General features: G+C 38.7%; 1 long non-coding RNA gene across 1 annotated transcript in view; it reads left to right on the top strand.

Moving 5' to 3' along the window:
* The window catches only part of LOC142602620 (uncharacterized), a 61,077-nt gene that overhangs the window by 26,525 nt on the left and 14,667 nt on the right, over positions 1-19,885 (top strand). The window contains exon 3 of the long non-coding RNA XR_012836374.1: positions 18,674-18,766. This is a non-coding gene — a long non-coding RNA (uncharacterized LOC142602620). The remainder of the gene's footprint in view (positions 1-18,673; positions 18,767-19,885) is intronic.

The raw sequence follows: 19,885 nt of genomic DNA, 5'->3' as shown, positions 1-19,885 counted from the left end.
CAGAGCAGGCACAATACTTACCCTGTGTAGAAAGACAGAATATTACTTAGTTCAAGGCATGGAGAGAAGTGAAAAAGAGGTACACTGTGTAGGTGACTCGCTCAAAGGAAAGGATATGGTAAGTTTTTCAGTGCCTCAAACATAAGACTGAACTCTGGAGAAGCCCCTAAGACACTGAATGCATACGCTGGGGCAACAAGCAGTCTCTCTACATCAGCTATAAAAGTGCATCACTGTGCGTCCTCACTCCCGATATCCAAAGCAGCAGGATCAGGCTCAGATTGCAAAAGATGTACAAACTCAGTTGTATGCTGTCCTGACACAGTCACTTAAATGCACAGAATTATTTATCATATCTTGTTTACTTTATTCCAAGCTCCAGTTAGCACAGAACTCTGAAAACATGGTTTTGTGGAGGACAGATGAGATGCTTTATTTTGATGCAGTTGCAGAGACAAGGATCAAAGGACTCTTTGGTGTAATCCTAACTAGAAATCACTAGTTGTGATACAACTGGGAAATCTTCATGTTTCATAAACATGAAGTACAGAAACAAGAACCAGTCCATTAGGTCTGAGGCCATTCTGAATGAATGGATCTAGACATACTGATATTTTCAATATGAACCAACCACAAACTTGCTTTTAGTTGTTCAGGTTCCTCTTTCTTTTTTTTAATCTTTATAATTCTTAGAAAACAGCATGTAGCCAGGGGAAGGATAGCAGGGAAGTAGTGGTTCCTTTGGTAAATTCTATACTGAAATGTTATTTCTGTCTTTACTAGTGCAGAAAAGGCTTTTCTAGGATTGAATTATTTTTTCCTAAACCTATAGTAATGTTTCAGTTAAATTACCATATATGTTAAATTTCAGCAGTTGTCTGGCCCTCCCAAGAACATGAGTCTTCTGTTTTCCCACTGTTAACAGCTTAGAACTAAAACTCTTCCATATTTTAACTACTGCAGATCTATCAAAGTGCCAACCATCTAATTATGACTAGCTTTGGTTTTTCAATTGTTACTTTAAATGTTTTGTTGTCAGTTAACTTTCCTCTGCCCTGAAGACACTATTCAGCAGATTTACAAGGTCTTGGTTGTGTGGCATTATGTATGGTCTTTTTCCTTTGTAAGAATAGACTTTCTGCTGCTTTAGGCCCTGAATGTTCTCTGCTGATGGTTGTGATACTTTTGAACACACCAGGAAGGCAGAGGTCAGAGCAATGATTTTGCTTTACCAGTTTATTTCTCAAAAGCCATCCAAATGCCATAGTGATGGATGGCTTTGAAATACATATTTAAGCTTATAAAATTGCAATTAAAGAGTCTATCTGTTATATCAGAGCAAGAGAGAAGTCTTAGAAATCAATCATGGAAAGCCTGAATTAGATACAAGCAAAATTTTGGTGCATTGGCCTTTCTCACTTCTGCCTGTCATATGTGTGGTGGTTCCCAGTGACCAGACTAACAAACATAACATTCTTTTCTTTTTTCTTTTCTTTTCTTTTTTCTTTTCTTTTCTTTTCTTTTCTTTTCTTTTCTTTTCTTTTCTTTTCTTTTCTTTTCTTTTCTTTTCTTTTCTTTTCTTTTCTTTTCTTTTCTTTTCTTTTCTTTTCTTTTCTTTTCTTTTCTTTTCTTTTCTTTTCTTTTCTTTTCTTTTCTTTTCTTTTCTTTTCTTTTCTTTTCTTTATTTTGATTTTTCTTGAACTGTTCTGTTCTTCATAGAACTCTGACCATATCCTTTTGCAAATCTTTTTCACTAATGCGATTTCTCTTTGCATAGTTTCTCACAATATCTGACCTAAAGTCAGTGAGGATGCAAAATCTGAAGATTATTGATACCAAAGTATTAGAGTTGTATAGCAAAACATGCAGACTGGAACACTGCTGGAAAGCGAACCAGAAAGGTCAAAATTACTGAATATTGTCTACACAAGACTACTGTCTTGTACATGGCTGTTCTCATTTTACTATAAAATTACTTGCATCAGAAGTGCAACTCTTGCATTAGTTGTTGTCACAGGCCACCGTGTTGCTGCTTGTTTCCATCTCACCACCGATTAAACAGAAGGAAAAAGAACTGGCAGACTAGCCTAAATTTCTTAGGTTTCTGTTCAAGATCATATTCAGGATCCTTAGTTTGACAAGAACTGCTGAAATTGGGTACGTTTACTGCAGTGCTGTAGAGCTGGCTTCATTCTGTTGCACTTGTTTGAAATAAATTGTAGCTTGCTTTAATCTAAGGCCTTTCTACTTGTGCTGATAATGCTGCGGGGCTGTCAGGGACACTTTGTAAGAGCAGGAGTCTCCACAAATAGGATGTAGCGCACACGTGGCTTTATGATCATTAGTATCTAGCAGTTTTAGCAACGCACCTGACTACATTTTGCTCTTTAGGAATGTATTTTTAAATAGGCATATTTTAAAATTAATTATATCTTCTTTTCTTGCTCTTGATGATTTAAGAGCTTTCTGCACTTTAAACTCTCAAACTATAGTCTAGCAGGTAGCAACAGCACTTAAATACAGCATTTTTAGAGCATGGATTACAAGGCACAGCATTCCAGCCTGGAACAGCTGGCTGATAAATTACAGTGCACACTAATCAGCATGTCATGGTGGAGGATTTACATGGTCGATAGCAAGTGCCAGCCAATTATAAAGCGAATACATCACTATTTCTGTCTCTTCAACCAGAGCGCTATCTGTATAGTAATTTGCTTCTGCACCTAGTAAGCTGCAATTTCCTAGTCATCTGGAGAAACATGCAATTACCAAGAGGCAGAGTGATTCTGGGGGGAGAAATCTGAGTGTGCTTGGACATTGTAAGCTGAAAAAAATTAAAATAATGTTCATAGTTCAGCTTCAGGAAATACATTTTTACCTTGATTAGGAGATACTGGTTTTTCCATTTGTGAGATGGCACGGTAACTCTAAGAAGTGACATTGTCTTCCAGATCCTCAGAATCAAGTTATGATGCACTCATTCTCTGAGTAGATGCTTGGTTTTTGTAGAAGAATCACTGCTTCCATTTCATACAGGAAGCCAAGCATCAGACAGCATGTAAATCCATGTGGCACATGCACACGAGAGATGTGCCTGTACACAGATGTCAAATTAAAGTAGGTGGATAAGGATGGGAAAGATCTTATCTTCCCATCTAACAAAAACAGTTAACAGTGAAACAGAGCTGTAGTTTGTGTTTTTTCTTTGTGATTTTTGTTGTTGACCAACAGCTAAAGATTTCTTGCTGTGTGAGGTGTTAGTCCTGGCAAAAGAGAACAGAGTTTCTATAGCTCTTTAGTTGTTGGATGTTCTCAGAGTACTGGTGCATCTTATCACCTGTAGAATATAATGCTTCACTTCTGGCTGTAGGAAAAAGACAGAGTTCTAATATTTGGCTCTGATTTTATATTTTGTCTGGTAATGGGCCATTGTGTTCTTCAGCCACTCAGCAGTGTAGTACTAATTGTGGATGACTGATGAGCAATGCTAGCTCATTTAGCTAAGTTTACAATGACTTTACGCTGAGCTGGGGCTTTCTAGGCATTAGTAGAACTCCTTTTTGTTCCTGCCTTGTGTACGTGCTGCTAGCAGCAGCACCAAATTTCAGATCTAAATCTGCACTCACTGAAGAACAAGTGAGGAGTGGAAGGCCGAAATGGGGAATGTTTCCATTTCTGAGAAACTTTCACTGTTTCCTTAAATGATCAATTAGCTAAAATTGTGTTTGTGTTGATTCTGAAAATTTCCACATATGCTTCTGCTATGTGGATATCTACTGTTGATGAGACCTAAATTTGTAAGGAAATGACTAAGCCATATTGTGGCTAGTTGATTGCTGCGGTTAAAGATGGTACTGTGTGGATGTGAAATTACGGAAATGTGGCATACTGCTGAGCCCATTGTGGCTGAAGCTTACCAGTCAAGGAGGACAATATGTGTCAATCCACTGAAGGAAACAGAATGAAGGGATGTTCATGAGATATATGGTATTTCTAAAAAGGAATCATAATTGACATTTCATTTGTCTGACCTTGCCTTCACTTGCCTTCATTTTGAAATCTTTCTGTCACAATGAATGGGGGCTCCCAGTAAAATCCACTCCCTAACTGTTGACTCACATATATTTGTTTTAGACTTTCTGATTCTTTGCTTATGCTGTCTTAAGCCTGGATCCTTAAGCAATAGATACACAATGGTGCTGGAGGAGAGAAAATGAATGTACTTCAATAGATAAGAATGCTGGCTTCTTACTACTCAAAATTATGAGAATTTTCTTATTTAAGGAATGAGTCACACCACATTGACACAAGTTAGTTGCTCAGCTCAGTGGTTCAGCTGCTATTATGTCTGATTTTCAGTATGCATGTTTTCTGATGTCTAATTTAGGGAAAAAAGCTTAACACTGATGTATAGGAAATTACTTCTGAGCTAATGGTACTGTGGAGCCTGATTTGAGCTACCAAAAGTGCCCTCTGACTTCAAGGACTACAAACATTTGCAAACATAATTAATAAAAAATTATTTGGAAGCATAGATGGAGATGACACAAAGAAGCACTGTAAAATTTACTTCAAATCAATGTTCCATCTCTGCGTTTGTAACTAGACTCTCCTTAAGGCTAAGTCCATGGAATCAATGTTGTGTGTCTCATAGGGATCTTCAGCAATCCCAAGGGATTGCTTCAGGGTTAGCTAAAAAATGTTCTTGCATTATTTACCAATGAGTCATTTGTAACCATCTGCCACTCCTCTTCCTTGCGTAAATATTGGCAAATGTTGTTGCTGGAAAAACAACAGTCAGCTCTACATCACAGCTTTCTCAGATACTGGCACAATGGCTGTGCCAGGATAAGGCAAAGAGCTTATCTGGAAGCTGTATAAACCATCTGGGGCTTTCTCACATAATGCCAGGCAAAGTAACCCTAAAGCTGTGCCTTATGATGATGGGAAAATCAGGACTGAGGTCAGGAAATAGCAAAGATCTATCCCTCAGTCTTTTCAGTTGTGCCAGAGGACCTGCTCTGTTTTACTTAGCTAAGATCAGTCTTCTGGCTTGAAGAAAAGAACAAGGACAGATGGTAGTTCTGTGAAATCCACTGGGGTTCTCATCTCTGGGGGAAGATTTTGGATGCTAGTGATGCCTAGTTTTCTTGCTTTCTTGAGCAGGACCATGAAAGAGAAAAGACCACTCATGTATGTATATACATTACTTTCATGCTGTGACATGCAGCTGCATCTAACTTGCATGTTTTCAGCTTCTCCTTCATTGTCATTGTAGAACTGTGAAATCCTCTGTGACCTGATGCTGTATATAGATTATTCAGAAAGTGGCATCTTGCTATAAAACAGCAGACAGTACTTTTTTTCTACTTCTATGAGTCAGTCTGGGGTTTAAAAATGAGCAGAATATCTTTGCTGCATTCTTACTTAGAAGCCAGTGATTATATCTGCATTGATTTGGCACTTACCAGCTTTCTCAAATAAGACATTGCAAGCTCCTTAATGGCTGTGCTTTTGAGGCTTAATAGTGGACAGGCTCCTTCTGCTTCCAAGGTAACCTTTCATGTTCGCTACGTTTTCAGAACACTCTGAATATATGCCCCAAACCACCAAAGGCATTCATCCTGCCCCATCTAAATTCAAAGGCTATTTCAGTCACTCTCTCCTGAGCAAGTGAGGTTGTTGTAAGAGGATGATTTGTCTAAAATTTACGGTCTACACCAGTAGTTAGTCAATGCATACCCAGTACCATGCAATGCGGCATGTTTGGCCTGGTTATGCTGAATAGAGTGTCAGAGGAGTGAAATGCTGCCTAGCCAACAAGAGGGAAAAAAATACATTACTCTCTTATATTTTTATGTGTTATTCTGGTGGATTCTGGTGGTAATAGGTATTGTGTCCTTGCAAGCTGGCTTTCCAACAAAGAAGAAAGCAGTGATGTGGAAGTCTGCTACATCCTTCTTGCTACACGCAGACCTAGAAAACCAGCCTTTCTTCTAAGATTTAAAACTTGCTTGCACATGAAGAAAAATGTTCTTAAGAGACAGCAGTAATATTGCTGGGTAATACGTAGACCTAGTTTGTAGAAATTAGATCTTTGGTAAAATTACTGGGTAATGTGAAAATTCTGAGAAATAGGCAGGAGATATTTAAAGACCGAGTTACAGACTGCTGGTTGACAACAGCTTGAAAAGCAGGACTACTGGCATGGTGTATGGAAAAGCCCATTTAAAACCATGCTCTGATTTAGAGTCATGTGGGATGAAAATCCACAGTAAATACTCATAATTCATATTCAAATATTAGAGCAGGGACTTGTATCAGATGTCCTGAACCCTTGAGTTATTACAGAAGTATTGAAAGGCTTTGCCTGCTTTCATTGCAAAGGGAAAATAAAACTAATTTGGGGAGCTTGAAAGATTCTGCAGGACAGAATCAAAATACGCTGGTCAAGTTCTGTGTTCTTGTTATTGTGGTGCAGCATGTGAAAGTGAAATGCAAAGGTTGGCAACATTATAACCACTCAGATTTGTCTTCTGTTTGCTTGGGCTTCCCTGTGGATGATCTTTAAAAACATTACATCACAAATAGAGTTATACAGAGTTCATGTATATTAATATTGTGCAGACTTCTGTATTCCTTCTCTCCCCTCCCCTTCCCCATCATCCTGTAAAATCATGGGCTTTTCTTCGCCATTGATGGGATTTTTTTCATTTCTTTCGTTGTTTCGTTTAAGAAAACATCTGAGTCATGACTTTACTTTTTTCTCTGCAACCATGAGGGATACAATTTTTTCCTGTAAATGAAAGCTTAAATCCCTTGACTCTGGGCTTTAAGCAAAACACCAATTGTCATTACAAGTTCTCATAGCTTTTGTTATATCACTTTAGGATGAATGGTATTATTTCTAACAATGTTAAATACCATCGGTGCTTCCTTTAGTGCTAGAAACTCACAGAAAGCTATTTAGCTTGTTCTGCAGTACAGGATTCTTGTTGAGTAGGCTGCTTGTTTTAAACCAAGACTTATCTGTGACCATGAGAGAGATGCTGAGGTGAAGGAAGACAAGATCATTGAAGGTTCAAGCTTCATATCTTTGCATCCAGAGAATGGTAAGTGAAATGGGGAGCTAATTTTAAAGTTATTTTCTGTACTTGACACACTAGCCCCAGCTGAGAAACATAATTGCAGTTGATTTAATTGCTGTGCCATGATCTTTCCCAGTATGATAATAAGCATTTAGCGGCATGGTGACAACAGGATTAAGTTGCCTTAGGAAGCACTCTGTGGTTTTATTTGTCAGTATCAGGTATGTAGAAGTACCCTTTGGTCTCTTTGTACACAGATAATAGAAAAAAAACTCACATATTTGCTGCAAATCATCTTCCAACATCAACACTTACCTGTTCTGTAAGCCTGCAGATTTGCATCATAGGCATTTCTCAAACCTGTCGTTATTGTCCTTCTAATTCCACCAAGATCAATGTCAGCCAAAGGAAGAGTTGAAGATAGCTTTCACAGTGGGAGGTTGCTTTGATTGTTGGTATTTGCAACCAGTCATCAAGCAGTGTACTAAAGGCTTGTGGGGAATGGCCACTCATGAAATCTAATTCCTCATTCCTTTTGGTTTATATAGCTTTTAACTTATTTCTTAATTTAAAAAAATATCGATAATGGCTAACTGGCAGTGTCAGAATGTTTTTATTTGAACATCTGTCTTCACAACAATTTTTTAATGCATTAACTGCTGTTACAGATTCCAAATGGACACTTATCTCCATGCCCATTTCCTTTGTTTTGTAACTACCTGTTTAAATTAGTCTAAATGGATAGAGAGTTTTATGTCTTCATACACCACTAAGCTTATTATACTTCTGAACATGCAAGCAACCACCTAGGTACAGAATACATGATGTTGCAATGTTGTTCATCTGGCTTGGTAGTGCAGCTTTTGCAGCAAATTCAATTAAGGCATCAATTTTAGGCTATGCTGCTGATAATAAATTCCTCATTTAATAGAAGTTATGCTTTGATGGTTTTTCACATGTCATTTAATTAATAAGTGCTAACGAAACAAGGAAGTGGTTTGAGTCATCGAAAATAACTTATCTTCTGCTAAGTACTATCAAGAAAGAATAACAGTGCTTACCAGACAGATGCATAAATTAATGTGGCTTCCTTGAGTTTATGGTTTTCAGCTTTTTTTCTTTTGTATTTTCATTAGTCTTAGGAATGTGTCACAAAATGAAATAAAACTACTAAAAGCATGAGTGTAATGCAAATAGTTAATACTTAAGTTGTCTAATTACAGTCATTAGAGGATGTGATTTTTGTAAGCACGATTAGTTCTTATTGAATACTCTTCCACTATGCCTTGAAATGGGAGTTGCTACCAAAACCAAGAACCTACACAAAATGTAATCCTTCACTTCCATCACGGCTTTGAGAAAGAGAGGAGACAAGTTGTCTGGCTTTTACACAGTGTGCAGGGCTTCCGCTTTCAGTGCACAACACTTTCAGAAGGAAAGCTAGGACCGCAGGGCATTCCTTCCTCAGTCAGTGATTCAGCTCCATTCGCCACTTGGAGCAGGGGAAAATTGCAGCGAATTTGGTGACTAGTTACCAGTCCATGTGAAGCTGGCATTGTTGGCTGTTTGCTTCTGCTAGGCTTCACTTGAGTGCAAGCACTATCTACTTAGATGTGGAGGTATCTGTTCAATTATATTCCCTTTGCTCACTCGATGCTTGGAGCATGCATCTTTTAACAGATATTGATGCTGACTCATGGGACTCTAGCTGATGAGGGAGAAGGTTGTGCATCTGGCATGCACAAGGTTGTGTCATGGATTCACGTGTTTGTGGGAGAGTGCAGAGCTGCTAGGCAGCTGCCCAGAAAATGTGCATTGCTGCCACGTCTGCTCCTTCTGAAACTCCATGAACAAGGCACAGCAAAGAGCTAGAGGAAAATCTTGAGACTGCAAATGCAGGAAATGCAGACTCTGGCAGAAGTGGGAAAGTGCATAAGCTGAGGTCTAATTGAGTGAGTCTACGCTCAGAGCAATGAGATTTGACAGGTCTAAGTGAGGAAAGCCCCAGAGGGGCTCTGAAGAGAAAGAACACTATTGCTACAGCAGTTCAGTTCCTTCTCAGTCTCTTGCGGGAGCTGCAGCCTAGCTTTGAAACTATGACTTGCAAAAGTTTGCAAAATATAAACTGCATAAGAGGTTCATATTTGTGCATTTTGTAGTGTCTTCAGTGTCTTGATCAAGAGCTGTCTTTGCAAGCATTTGATCTCACCAAGCTATATTTCTATTTCGTGACAATCTGGACTACAGGGTAAGAGGAAGTTGCCAGATTCTGCCTCTGGAATGAGTACTTGGTGCCTGTGAGACTCAATGGGAGCTGCTGGCACAGAGGAGGGCAGGGCTGAATAGTTGGGCTTGACCCTGAAAAAGAATTTTAAGTTTTATTCATTAGAACATAATCTAGACAAAAAGGATTTGCAGAGGATTTTTTTGGGGGGACTCATTGGCATGTATTATATTTTTGATAAAATAGCTGTTTGAAAAATGATGTGCAACATAAATACCATTTCTGAATTTGGCTCCAGCTGAGGGAAGATACATACAGAGGAGATGTAAAAAAATGCATAATGAGAAATCTGACCTTAACTTAACTTAACTTACTCCCTTACTGGGTGCAAGCTCTTTTACTCAAGAGAGGTCCATAAATAATAGATTTTTTTAAACATTTAACTTACATTTTTAAAATATTTAACTTAAATCACCAACGCATTTCAATAAATATGTTTAGCCATTCCTTTCCAACTAACAACTGCCATGATGCTTGATTCCCCAGCACTGTGCTGTTAAAGCAATTGCAGGCTAATCTACTCTACACCTACCTGAGTTTTGTCAGTTCCAAGTAGTCAAGCAAGTCCTACAGCTTAGTTTTATTCCTCTCCTGTCACAGAGGCAGAGAAATAGCCCTGCTGCTAGTCTTGTTCAATGATGAAATTGCTCTTGAGTCTCATTAACATAATGAATCAACATGTTCTCCTGAACTGGCATGTTTTATGTTCTTAGCCTCTGCTCCCTAGGAAAACAGTACTATTTAGGGATCAAATCTATCCAGCAAAGTAAAATGAAGTAATTTCCCCCCCTTTTTATATATTTTTTTAGCTAAGGAGCATTCCAAGCAGCATTCTAAATTATTCAAGACTCTGTAGCCTATGGAATTTTCAATCTGTTGGAGACAGCTGAAAAATAAAAAACATATGGTCCACTGGCCTTGCCTACAAGACTCTGCATTTTAAACCAGAGCTGCTGCATATACTGTAGCTTGTGCCTGTATCATTTGGTGTTGACATCTGCATTATGATGAGGGGAATTATTCAAAGCCAAATTACTATTCAGGGTGGTAGGTGAAACAATGAAAATGAGATTGCTAGAGGGGAAAATATATGCAACAGTTTGTATAGTTAGGAAAGAAAATTGGGTTCATTTGCTGAAGTACTGCTTTCCTCTTTAGCAGAGTTTAACCCTTTTACAACAGCTAAAATAAATCTGTGACATGTTTCAGGACAAAATGCAAGTGTGCTTTTTAAACTGATGTAGTTATATTGTTTATGGATCTAATCCAAAAATGTCCTATAGGGTAGTAAATAGTTGGTTTACACATAGGTCTACACATTATTGGAACAGTAAGAATAATTTGCATAAAAAAGTAAAATATGACAAAAAAATCACCACTTTTTCTCTTACTAAGCTGTGAACACACTGATTTTATTTTTTTGTTGCATATGTAAAAACTTCTTCAATAAATACATTTTGATCTTTAGTGAACTAGACCTGTGCATTGTGAATATTCAGCCATGGTTAGCTTCATAGCTTGGGATATTAATTTCTGTCCCTAAAAACATTTTCTTAGCTAACCAAGACAGTCCGACTTGTGAATACTGAAATATAGTATTAGATCTAGCAGTTTTGTGCTAGTCTACACTTGCTTTAGAAGTAGGGTCCCAACATTCTCCAGCTACCCAACCATTCAGAGGTCCTAATAAAATTTTTGGAAAGTCACCCTCGCTTTATACCTTACCTCCGCAGAGCTTCAGGAAAAGAAAAGAAACATCCATAGATTATGGATTCCTTCCTACACTTAAAAAAATATCTACAACAGCCATAAATTAAAGAGCTCTTCTGTAAATCTTGGTCAGAAATCCAGGTTTGCGTATCATGTCCTGCCTATGAAAGAGGCTATCTGGAGCACATCGCAGTTTCACAGCTCATTGGCAGAGCAAAAGTTGCACGCGTTCTTGGAAGGTTTATGCCAAAGTGTAGCTCTAGCCTAATGTGCTGCCTCTGTGTCCCCCCTCCTTTTTCTTATATTGTCTGTCCAGTTATTTTACAAAGTGATTTCAGTCTCTCTGGTCTGGTGGGGGTGTGATAGCATTCCCATTTAATTTCTTTACTTCTTGGACTGTATGCCCGACGGTGGTGTGTGGACACATTTGAACTGTATGCTAAATAAGCAATAGACATTTGCCTTTCTGCTTGAAGGCCGTTTGCTCACCTGCAGTTTAGCTGCTCTTACCTGTCTTTTAGCTGGTGGCAACAACGGCTTTTACAAGTGATTACAGGAGCTCACAAAATTCCTTATTGACCAAAGAAATGATTCTAAGGAAACGATGACTGGAAATTCAAATTTAAGACCTGAGACAAATTGACTAATGCTTTTAAGGCTGGCTTTACTTTTATTAATGTTGGGTTTGTTCATTTATTGAGTCTTTATACAAACAAAAAACCCTGAACTGAGTTGTTTCTTTTCCAGCAAGATGATGTTTTTATCAACATACATTCACAGCATGGGAAAGAAACTAGTTGTTACGATTTTCTGATTACTTGAGAAAGGATTATAAAAAGAAGATAGTTGGGGATTTTTTGATAAAAGAAAAGACAGTGAAGAACCAGATTTTAAAAAAAAATCTTATCTTCATGACACGTAGTACCTTTTCTTCTAATGGAATTCTGCACTTTCTTATAGTAAGGAAATCTTTTCTATATATATTTGCATGATGTGCCTTTTATGTGTAAAGATAGAAATATTTATAGTGAATAGTGAAATGCTGCAACTGTTAAACCTACTTTTAGAGATGGACAAACACAGAAGCAGGAAGGAGACACACAGGTTAGAGTAGGTTCCGTGCTGAAGAGACCGGGAGTACATCCAAAGACTACAGGAGATACACCCCTGGCTCTTGCAGTGTCTGTAACTACTCTTAGACTGACCATCTGATACTGATGTTTGAGAGCTGAATGTTTGACCGCTGAATAGTGATGGATCTGCACTGTCTTGCAAAAGATCTGAAGAGGATTGTCAGCTATGTAAGTGCTATGAAAGGCGCAATAAACTCTGATCACAGAGAACTGGAAAATCAGGAGTTATCCATGGTGAAAGACACTTGCTGATAGATTAATTAATTTATGGGAGCCAACAGGTGCATGTTTGCACTAAGGTGCAGAATTCTGTTTTTGTACGTATACTAGAAGATGCAAGTTCTCTGGACCCTGTCCAGTGCCCCAGTGATACATGTTAAATATCACCCATTGCTGCGGCTTTAATAACCTTCCCACTGATGCTGGAAGGCTGCCATGCAGAATACAGCCTGTGCAGTAACAGTAGGAGCTTCTTCATTAACCTTCGTTCTCCAGCAGGGCCTGGAAATGACAGCTACTTAATCCCCATCTTTTGCATGAAAGAGATTTTTCCTGTGTAATGTCATCTTGAGTTTATGTAGCATATGTTAATAGGCCAAATGCATCTTGTTGACAAAATTAACTACTTGACTGTTACCTCTCACTTAATTTGTAACTGAATGCTTTAGAAAAATTTATTCTATACTAAATTGTCTGAACATTTTCAGTCAGAATTTATCCTTTAAGCAAAAATAACCCCAAATCTACTTACTTATCCTTGGCATCTGAACCACCAATTTTTGTGAAAGATAGCAATTCTAGAAATAATTTTGAAAATTACTGAAGATTATGAAAATTATCTACCTCCTCCCTTAACTTCTGATTCATTGCTGACTGCCACAGCTTTATCTCATTTGCTTTCAAAACATACTATATCATATAGTTGTGGCAGAGATTACTATAAAAGGAATGAGTGATTTGGCATCATTTTAGAATGTAAGTGGTCCGTAACAAAGATCAATAGTAACCTAGAAACTGGGTAATTTTTGTGTGCTGTGCTCTTGTAATAGCCTAATAGAGTATGTAAAAAACCTATTTAAGTGTTACAAAACCAGTTTCTAATAGGGGTAGGTAATTTCAGAGAAATGCAGAATATCTTAGGCATTCTGACGGATGTCATGTTTGTTTGACATCTGCAGAATGAGATTAAATAAGTGTTCAGTTTTGATCTGGAAAAGTAGCATTTGCTTCTCCAAGCAATATTGAGTTCTGTTCATATGTCAGGGAGAAAATAATCTTTAAAGTGCTCTTTAATGGAATGATGAACTAGGATTTTTTTATCTTTGCCATATATTTCACATTTCTCTTATTGAGAAATAAGAGAATTTGAAAAATTCTTTATATACATTTGATAAACTAGAGTCTGAAAAAAGTTTCTTGATGTTACAATATATGTCTTCTAGTAACAGGTGTTCAAACATCTTCATATTTCCCAGATATAGAATGATAAGGATTCCTAATGTTCGGGTCACGTGCTTCATGATCTTGGCAACAGATCAGACACCTGTAGCAAGGGGTGTGCAGACTTATTTGTTAAACATATGCAAATACTGGCTGGCTGGATGTTCTGTTAATCTGTGCGTTACACCTATTTTGGTATTGTAAGGCCATTTTTACTTTTGGGATGGGCAACTTCTTGAACTAACTGGTGAGTTTTGTCTTTTTAGCTATGCACTGATGCCTGAGTAGATTACATTAATTACTCAGTGTAAAATTAGTTGTGTTCTGAAAATGTTCACACACCTTCTGATGGAATTGCATTGTCAAAAGTCATTTGACAGTACTTCACTTCCCGGCCTGAACTTGTCAGATGTGAAGACCCACGAAAAATAAATTATAACAAAACTTTTGGCTATTACCTGAGTGTGTCTGCATTACTATCAAAAAGCAGTCAAGCACTGAGTTCCCCAAGCACCTATAGAAATGTCATGGGTGTAGTCCTGAAGTTAAAACTTTCAGCATCCAAAAGCCAAGGGGTGAAACCAATTCAAAGCAAATTGCAGTATGTTGTTGTAACTTGGGTACAACAAAGTGCTTGTCTGTGTTTGTGTGCAGCACATAACAGAAGTGGTCTGGAGAACCCTGCCGAGCGGTAGTGCCAGGAGGGCTGCAGTGCCATGTTTGGGATGCCACCTCCACCCTCACCAGTGTCTCCATCTGAGGAGCAGTAACACTTAGCAGCTCTCAGGCCTGAGCTGCTCATACTTAGACGCGGCCACACGGCCTGAGGTTAATATCTTCTTAATAATATGAAAACTAGTATTTTCATAAGCGGGGGCTTACAGCCTGGCATCACTGCGGGTGGCTGGGGTGTCCCTGGGGAAAGGCACCTTCCCCTCCCCGTGATTTTTGTATTGCAACACGCACGCCCGGCTAGCCTGGGCTGCCCGTCTCTGTCCCCGCAGGCCCGCCCGACCGGGGGCTTCCCTTCGCCCCCGCCCCGGGCCCCGCCGCCGCGAAGCGCGGGAGCCCCAAGCGGAGCCGCCGCCGCCGCGCACTGCGGGGCGGAGGATGGTGCTCCTAGCAAATGCTCTGAGGTGGCAGTGGCTGGCAGGCACGTGTTAATGATCTAGCGCTTTAGAGCGGCTCAGGGGAAGATCGCTGTCATCGCTCCCACTTAAAACAATGATAACTGTTACTCTTCTTAGGTAGGATATAGTATTGTCGTGTTTGCTCGTAGTTTATGTATGTGCCGGTTTATCTTTGCCTATGCTTTTTTAGTCGAACTCATGCATTGTTGGAGGAAAACGGTAATGTACTGTACTGCACTTCTGCAATTTCTTCTTAAAACACTTTCCGCACTGTTCCCATGCCTTCCTGTGAGCATGACATGAAAGAATTGGCCATTTCTTTTTGTTCGCAAAGGCTTTGTTGTGACAAGGGATTCTCATAAGGGCAGCATGCTAGCTCTTCTCTTGCCGTGAAGTGTGCTAGCGTTGCCTGAAATCTGGACAAGTCAGGAAAATGCAAGATTATAAATGTCAATGAGGAATCACAGTCTTGCTTGGCAGGGTCACAGTAAGAAGTGCGGTGCTATGTGCGTAAACGGCTGAGTACCTACTGTTTAGCCCTTGCTCACCTTTTCATCAATACTGAGGTGGAAGGGAAGCAAAGATTACGGTATAACTAAAACCACTTCAGTGTGATTAACATGCATCAGCGCAGTAAATTGCCTGTGCATTGGCTGGGAGTGGTAGCATCTCCTTTTCTGAGGCTGCTGCCCCATCTCCTGGCAGTTCTGTGCATTGGGCGCCGTGAGAGGAAACGAGATGCTCGCTCCTCAGAGGCTGGGTTATCCATTGCAGTCACGTAATTTCAAAATAGATTTGCACAAAAGCAAGTGCCACCCATCAAAGTTTGAGTGTATGTAGGCCAATCAAGGAAAGACAAAATTACTTATTCTTCAGGTCTTCATAGAATTTTTAATAGAGAATAGTGGCATTTGAAGGCAGGGAAGCTGCCCTATCTGCTGGGAGCTTTGTAGGTGTGAGATTGTCTCCTGTAAAATAAGAGATGAAGTTGGCCCCACCAAGTAGGACTACATCGGGAAATAAGAATTCAATTGCTCTTGTAGATCATTCAGTAATAAAGGTGTCTTCTGGAGGGTGGGAGCTTTCCTCAGTGCTATATTTACATTCTCCCTTTAAAACAATCTTTCTCTGATAGCTCACAAACCTCCAAACTGATCTGATTACCCATATCTTTGATCTGAGGGCTTTTATATTTCATTTCTGTTGCTGAATCTGTTGCTGCATCTTTGTTTTCATAGCAAGATTCTGTAACTAAAAATCCAAGACTAAGAGTTCTGTTTGGCAGTGGTTTTGTTAGTATGAAAAATGAGCCATTGGCTCCTGTGCAGCGATACCAAGAACATGGCTGGGGTACTGGTAACCTTCTAAGAAAGCTCATACAGAAGTGCCCTTTGCCATTTGAAGAGCCCACAGACTGTAATTCTAGTTGTAGTGGCTGGACAAGTGTAACAGATATCCAGACCATGAAAAAACAATAATTAAATAGCATCTGATCTTGATTGTCTCTACAGAAACTAGGATATACCAGCAGGTACATAATAGGCTGATGAAGCTCACATGCTGGAGATTTGCAGGATCCTTTGATGTTAGGTTGGTGAAATACACCATATATATATATAATCTATATCTATATATGTAAAAACTTCAGCCTTTGTCACACATGGTTGGTAGGAAAAAAATGTAGTAGAAAAGCTCATGTAGTTGTGAAATTCAGACCTTGTTACCACACAGTCTTTGTAGCTATAAAATTGTCAAATATGGAAAGATGATTAACTTAAACCAATGTAGTCAAAACTGTAAAACCAATGTAGTGAAAACTATAAAATTTCATTATACCTGTATACTTTTCCCTTTTCTTATCCTGACACAAAGTCTGTCAGCATAAATGCCAGCTGGCACTTTAGTCTGGTACATTTTCAGTGAGATACTGTATCTAGTTCCTGAGAGGTCTTTAAAGTGCTGCCTCCTGCTGTTTTCAATGCTGCAATTAATAATAAAACTTTTTGTTATTATTCCAAGTTTACTGAGTTACAAGACTGCTGATATGGATCACAGTCAGGTGAGAAACTTTATTTTTAAGCTTTGTGGAAGGCTGGAATCCACTGTCTCTTTATGTCCTTCCCACCATTCATCAGCTTGTATGTTTGACAGCTCTGTTGCCTCTGAACAGTCAGTATTTTTTCTGTCCATGTGATTGTTTTTACACTTCAGGAGGACATATGTGTAATTTAAGACCAGAATATGACTGTAAAACCAAAAATTGTTCAAAAATTTTTAGAGCAAAGCTAGTAGCCTATATAATTTCCCCCCCTAAATGTTCTAAAAGTCCCTTTAATGTACTTTTAAGGCTGAGTCGAGTTGTCTGTCTAAAAATACTGCCATAGCTTGGTTCCAGCTACAGAATATGATAAATTTCTCTGATGTGGCTGGGGTTGCTATTTTTATAGCACATAAGCATGTTTGAAAATAAAAAAGTTATCCAACCACACCAATGTGCAGTATGTCAGACTTTGCAGGTGCATTTGAAGATGAAGGAGTTGGAACAATAGTGAGGATTTTTTTGTCATGGATGCTGATGTGCTGTACTAATGCCAAGTACATGATGCGATCTTCATGGAACAGCTGCAATTTCAACAGCTGTAGTGATGTTCTGATTTATGTCACTTGGGGATGTTTTGTTTTGACTTGGCTAAAGTTTTGTGCCACAACACAAAAAAAATTAGGGAAGAATTAGTAAGCAGTGATTCTTAATTACTGCTGCTGAAGTTATGAATATACTGAATTTAGAACATCTGAGCTGTGACTAGCAGAGAAACTTTGCTTAATTTCTAATAAATGATGAAACTACCTGTGGATGGTTTGTATTTGTAAATGTGTCCGTCTGGTTTTCTGGAATTTTACTGTCACCAAACAGGCATCAGATCCTAAAATGCATAAGGCCGTGACTGGCAATGTCTATTGGTTGTCTGTGATTTTCAGCTTCTTTCGTGATCACCTCCTTCTGATAATACTGGTTTTTGGAAGGTTTTATCACACCCAAAGGCCTCCAGCTTAAAATATACTGAGGTAATTAATGCATATGATGTCAAGTCATAGCATTACATACAAAACACTTTCCAGTTATTCAGTAGAGAAATAACGTTTCCACTATCCAGTGGGGGATAATAATTTTACTCTCTTGCCAGTTGCACATGTTATTCATTGAAAATATTTTGCCCAGTGGGATATGGAAGCAATTAATTTGATTCTAGTTCTGCCTGGAATATTATTTTGTTAAGAGTCACTGAAATGTTTGCTCAAAACTTTTTATAGTTATTAGTCTACAATTAAGAGGTTTGCCTTTAATTGTTAATTTACAAATCCAGACCATTTTCTCTCATAGGACACATTTTTTAAAGCCACTTTTTAAAAAGACAGTTAAATTGTGTAATACTATTTCTAAACTTTCCTGTGGTGTCTGTATTTTCATGTAGTCATCTCAGTCACTGAGCGTGTTCATTTATTTCATAATAAAACAGGGAAGCTGAGATTAGATGATTTCTCAAAATCTCTTCCAGTTTCATTGCAAGACCCCAAAACAACTGGTTTATCTCTGTCTAAATTGTTCTGAAAAATTCCAGTGGAAGAGGTTCAACGCCACTCAATGCCATTTATTGTTGTGCTTCACTACTCTTACCAGTAGAGTAATTTCATAATGCTTTGATCCAGTTTCCCTTCCTGCAACCAGGCTTATTGCTTCTCATCCTGTCTTCCGTAAACACAGAGGACGGTTTATTTCCTTCTCTGCTGCAGCCTTTTCCTCTTTGAAGAAAAAGTCCTTTGTAGATTTTGCTTCTCTGGATAAAAGAAACCAAATATTTTCAGTCTTTTCTCGTTGTCATGTTCTAGGCCATTGATCATTTTTGTTGTGTTCTCATCAAGAAGTATGATGCTCGAAACAAGACACAGCTGAGTGTCTGCCAACTGTGCTCTGGTGCATGTGTCAGTATGTTTACATTTTTTTACTCAATACTGTTGACTTAAATCCAGCTTGTGGTCTGCTATGCCTTCTGGATCTGCTTTAATACCAGTTGTCACTCATCTACATCTGTGCGTTTGGGTATTCTTGTTTGTCTTTATTAGCTTGTTCATTTCTGGTAACTCTGGTTTGCTAAGTTCCCTCTGAATTCTGTTTGGATGCTGCTATACTTGCAGTCCTTCTCAGCTTCATATATCATCAGTGTATCCTACCAGACAGATGCAGCCTAAATCTAAATGAGTCAACTAGTTGGCTGTAGCTATCAAGCAGGACACAGGAATTGAGCATACTGCTCACATGGGCCTGCATATTGTGTATTCATATCAATACATATCAAGTATTCATGCTTGACTTGTGGATCTACATCTAATTTTACTGTTCATGAAGTATGTAGCATTTGTTCCATAAATTTCTTATATTTTCACTTCTTGAAGTTCCACTTCTTTCACTTGCCAAAAGGTTAAACAACACAACCCAAATTCTGCTCATATTGCCCATTTGTATTATTGCATGGGATGCGATGGATGTGGAAGGGCTATGGCAGACCAGTTTGAACCTCATTTGTTCATTAATGAGTATGCATTGTTTCAAGTATATCACTTACTTTTTTTACTTTGGCTTGAGGTAGAGGTCTGAAATTTCAGATTACAAGTTTGATGAATGCAGAAAGGTTTGATTCTCTTTTCATGGATAAGCTCTGTTCTCATTTGTCCCAAAGCAAGTGCTCCAGTTAAGTGTCAAAGTGAGATAAAGTAGTGACCAAGTAGTCATATTGCTCTTTATTAGTTCGGGTTTCAGTATGCACAACCAAAATCCTCCCACATATACAATTCCACATGGAAGTGGTGTAACATATGCAACTGTCCTGGTTTCAGCTGAGAGGGTTGATTTTCTTCATAGTAGCTAGTGTGGGGATATGTTTTGGATTTGTGCTGGAGACAGCACTGATAATATAGAGATGTTTTTGTTCTATGGACTTATTGTTGAACAGTGTTTACACGGGGCCAAGGCCTTTTCTGCTTCTTGCACTGCCCTGCCAGCGGGATGGCTGGGGGTGCACAAGAAGTTGGGAGGAGACACAG

The sequence above is a fragment of the Balearica regulorum genome, chromosome 7 (assembly GCF_011004875.1).
Source record: "Balearica regulorum gibbericeps isolate bBalReg1 chromosome 7, bBalReg1.pri, whole genome shotgun sequence".
Taxonomy (NCBI): domain Eukaryota; kingdom Metazoa; phylum Chordata; class Aves; order Gruiformes; family Gruidae; genus Balearica; species Balearica regulorum.
Note: the sequence above shows the minus strand (reverse complement) of the source record. Positions and strands in the feature narration are given on the sequence as shown.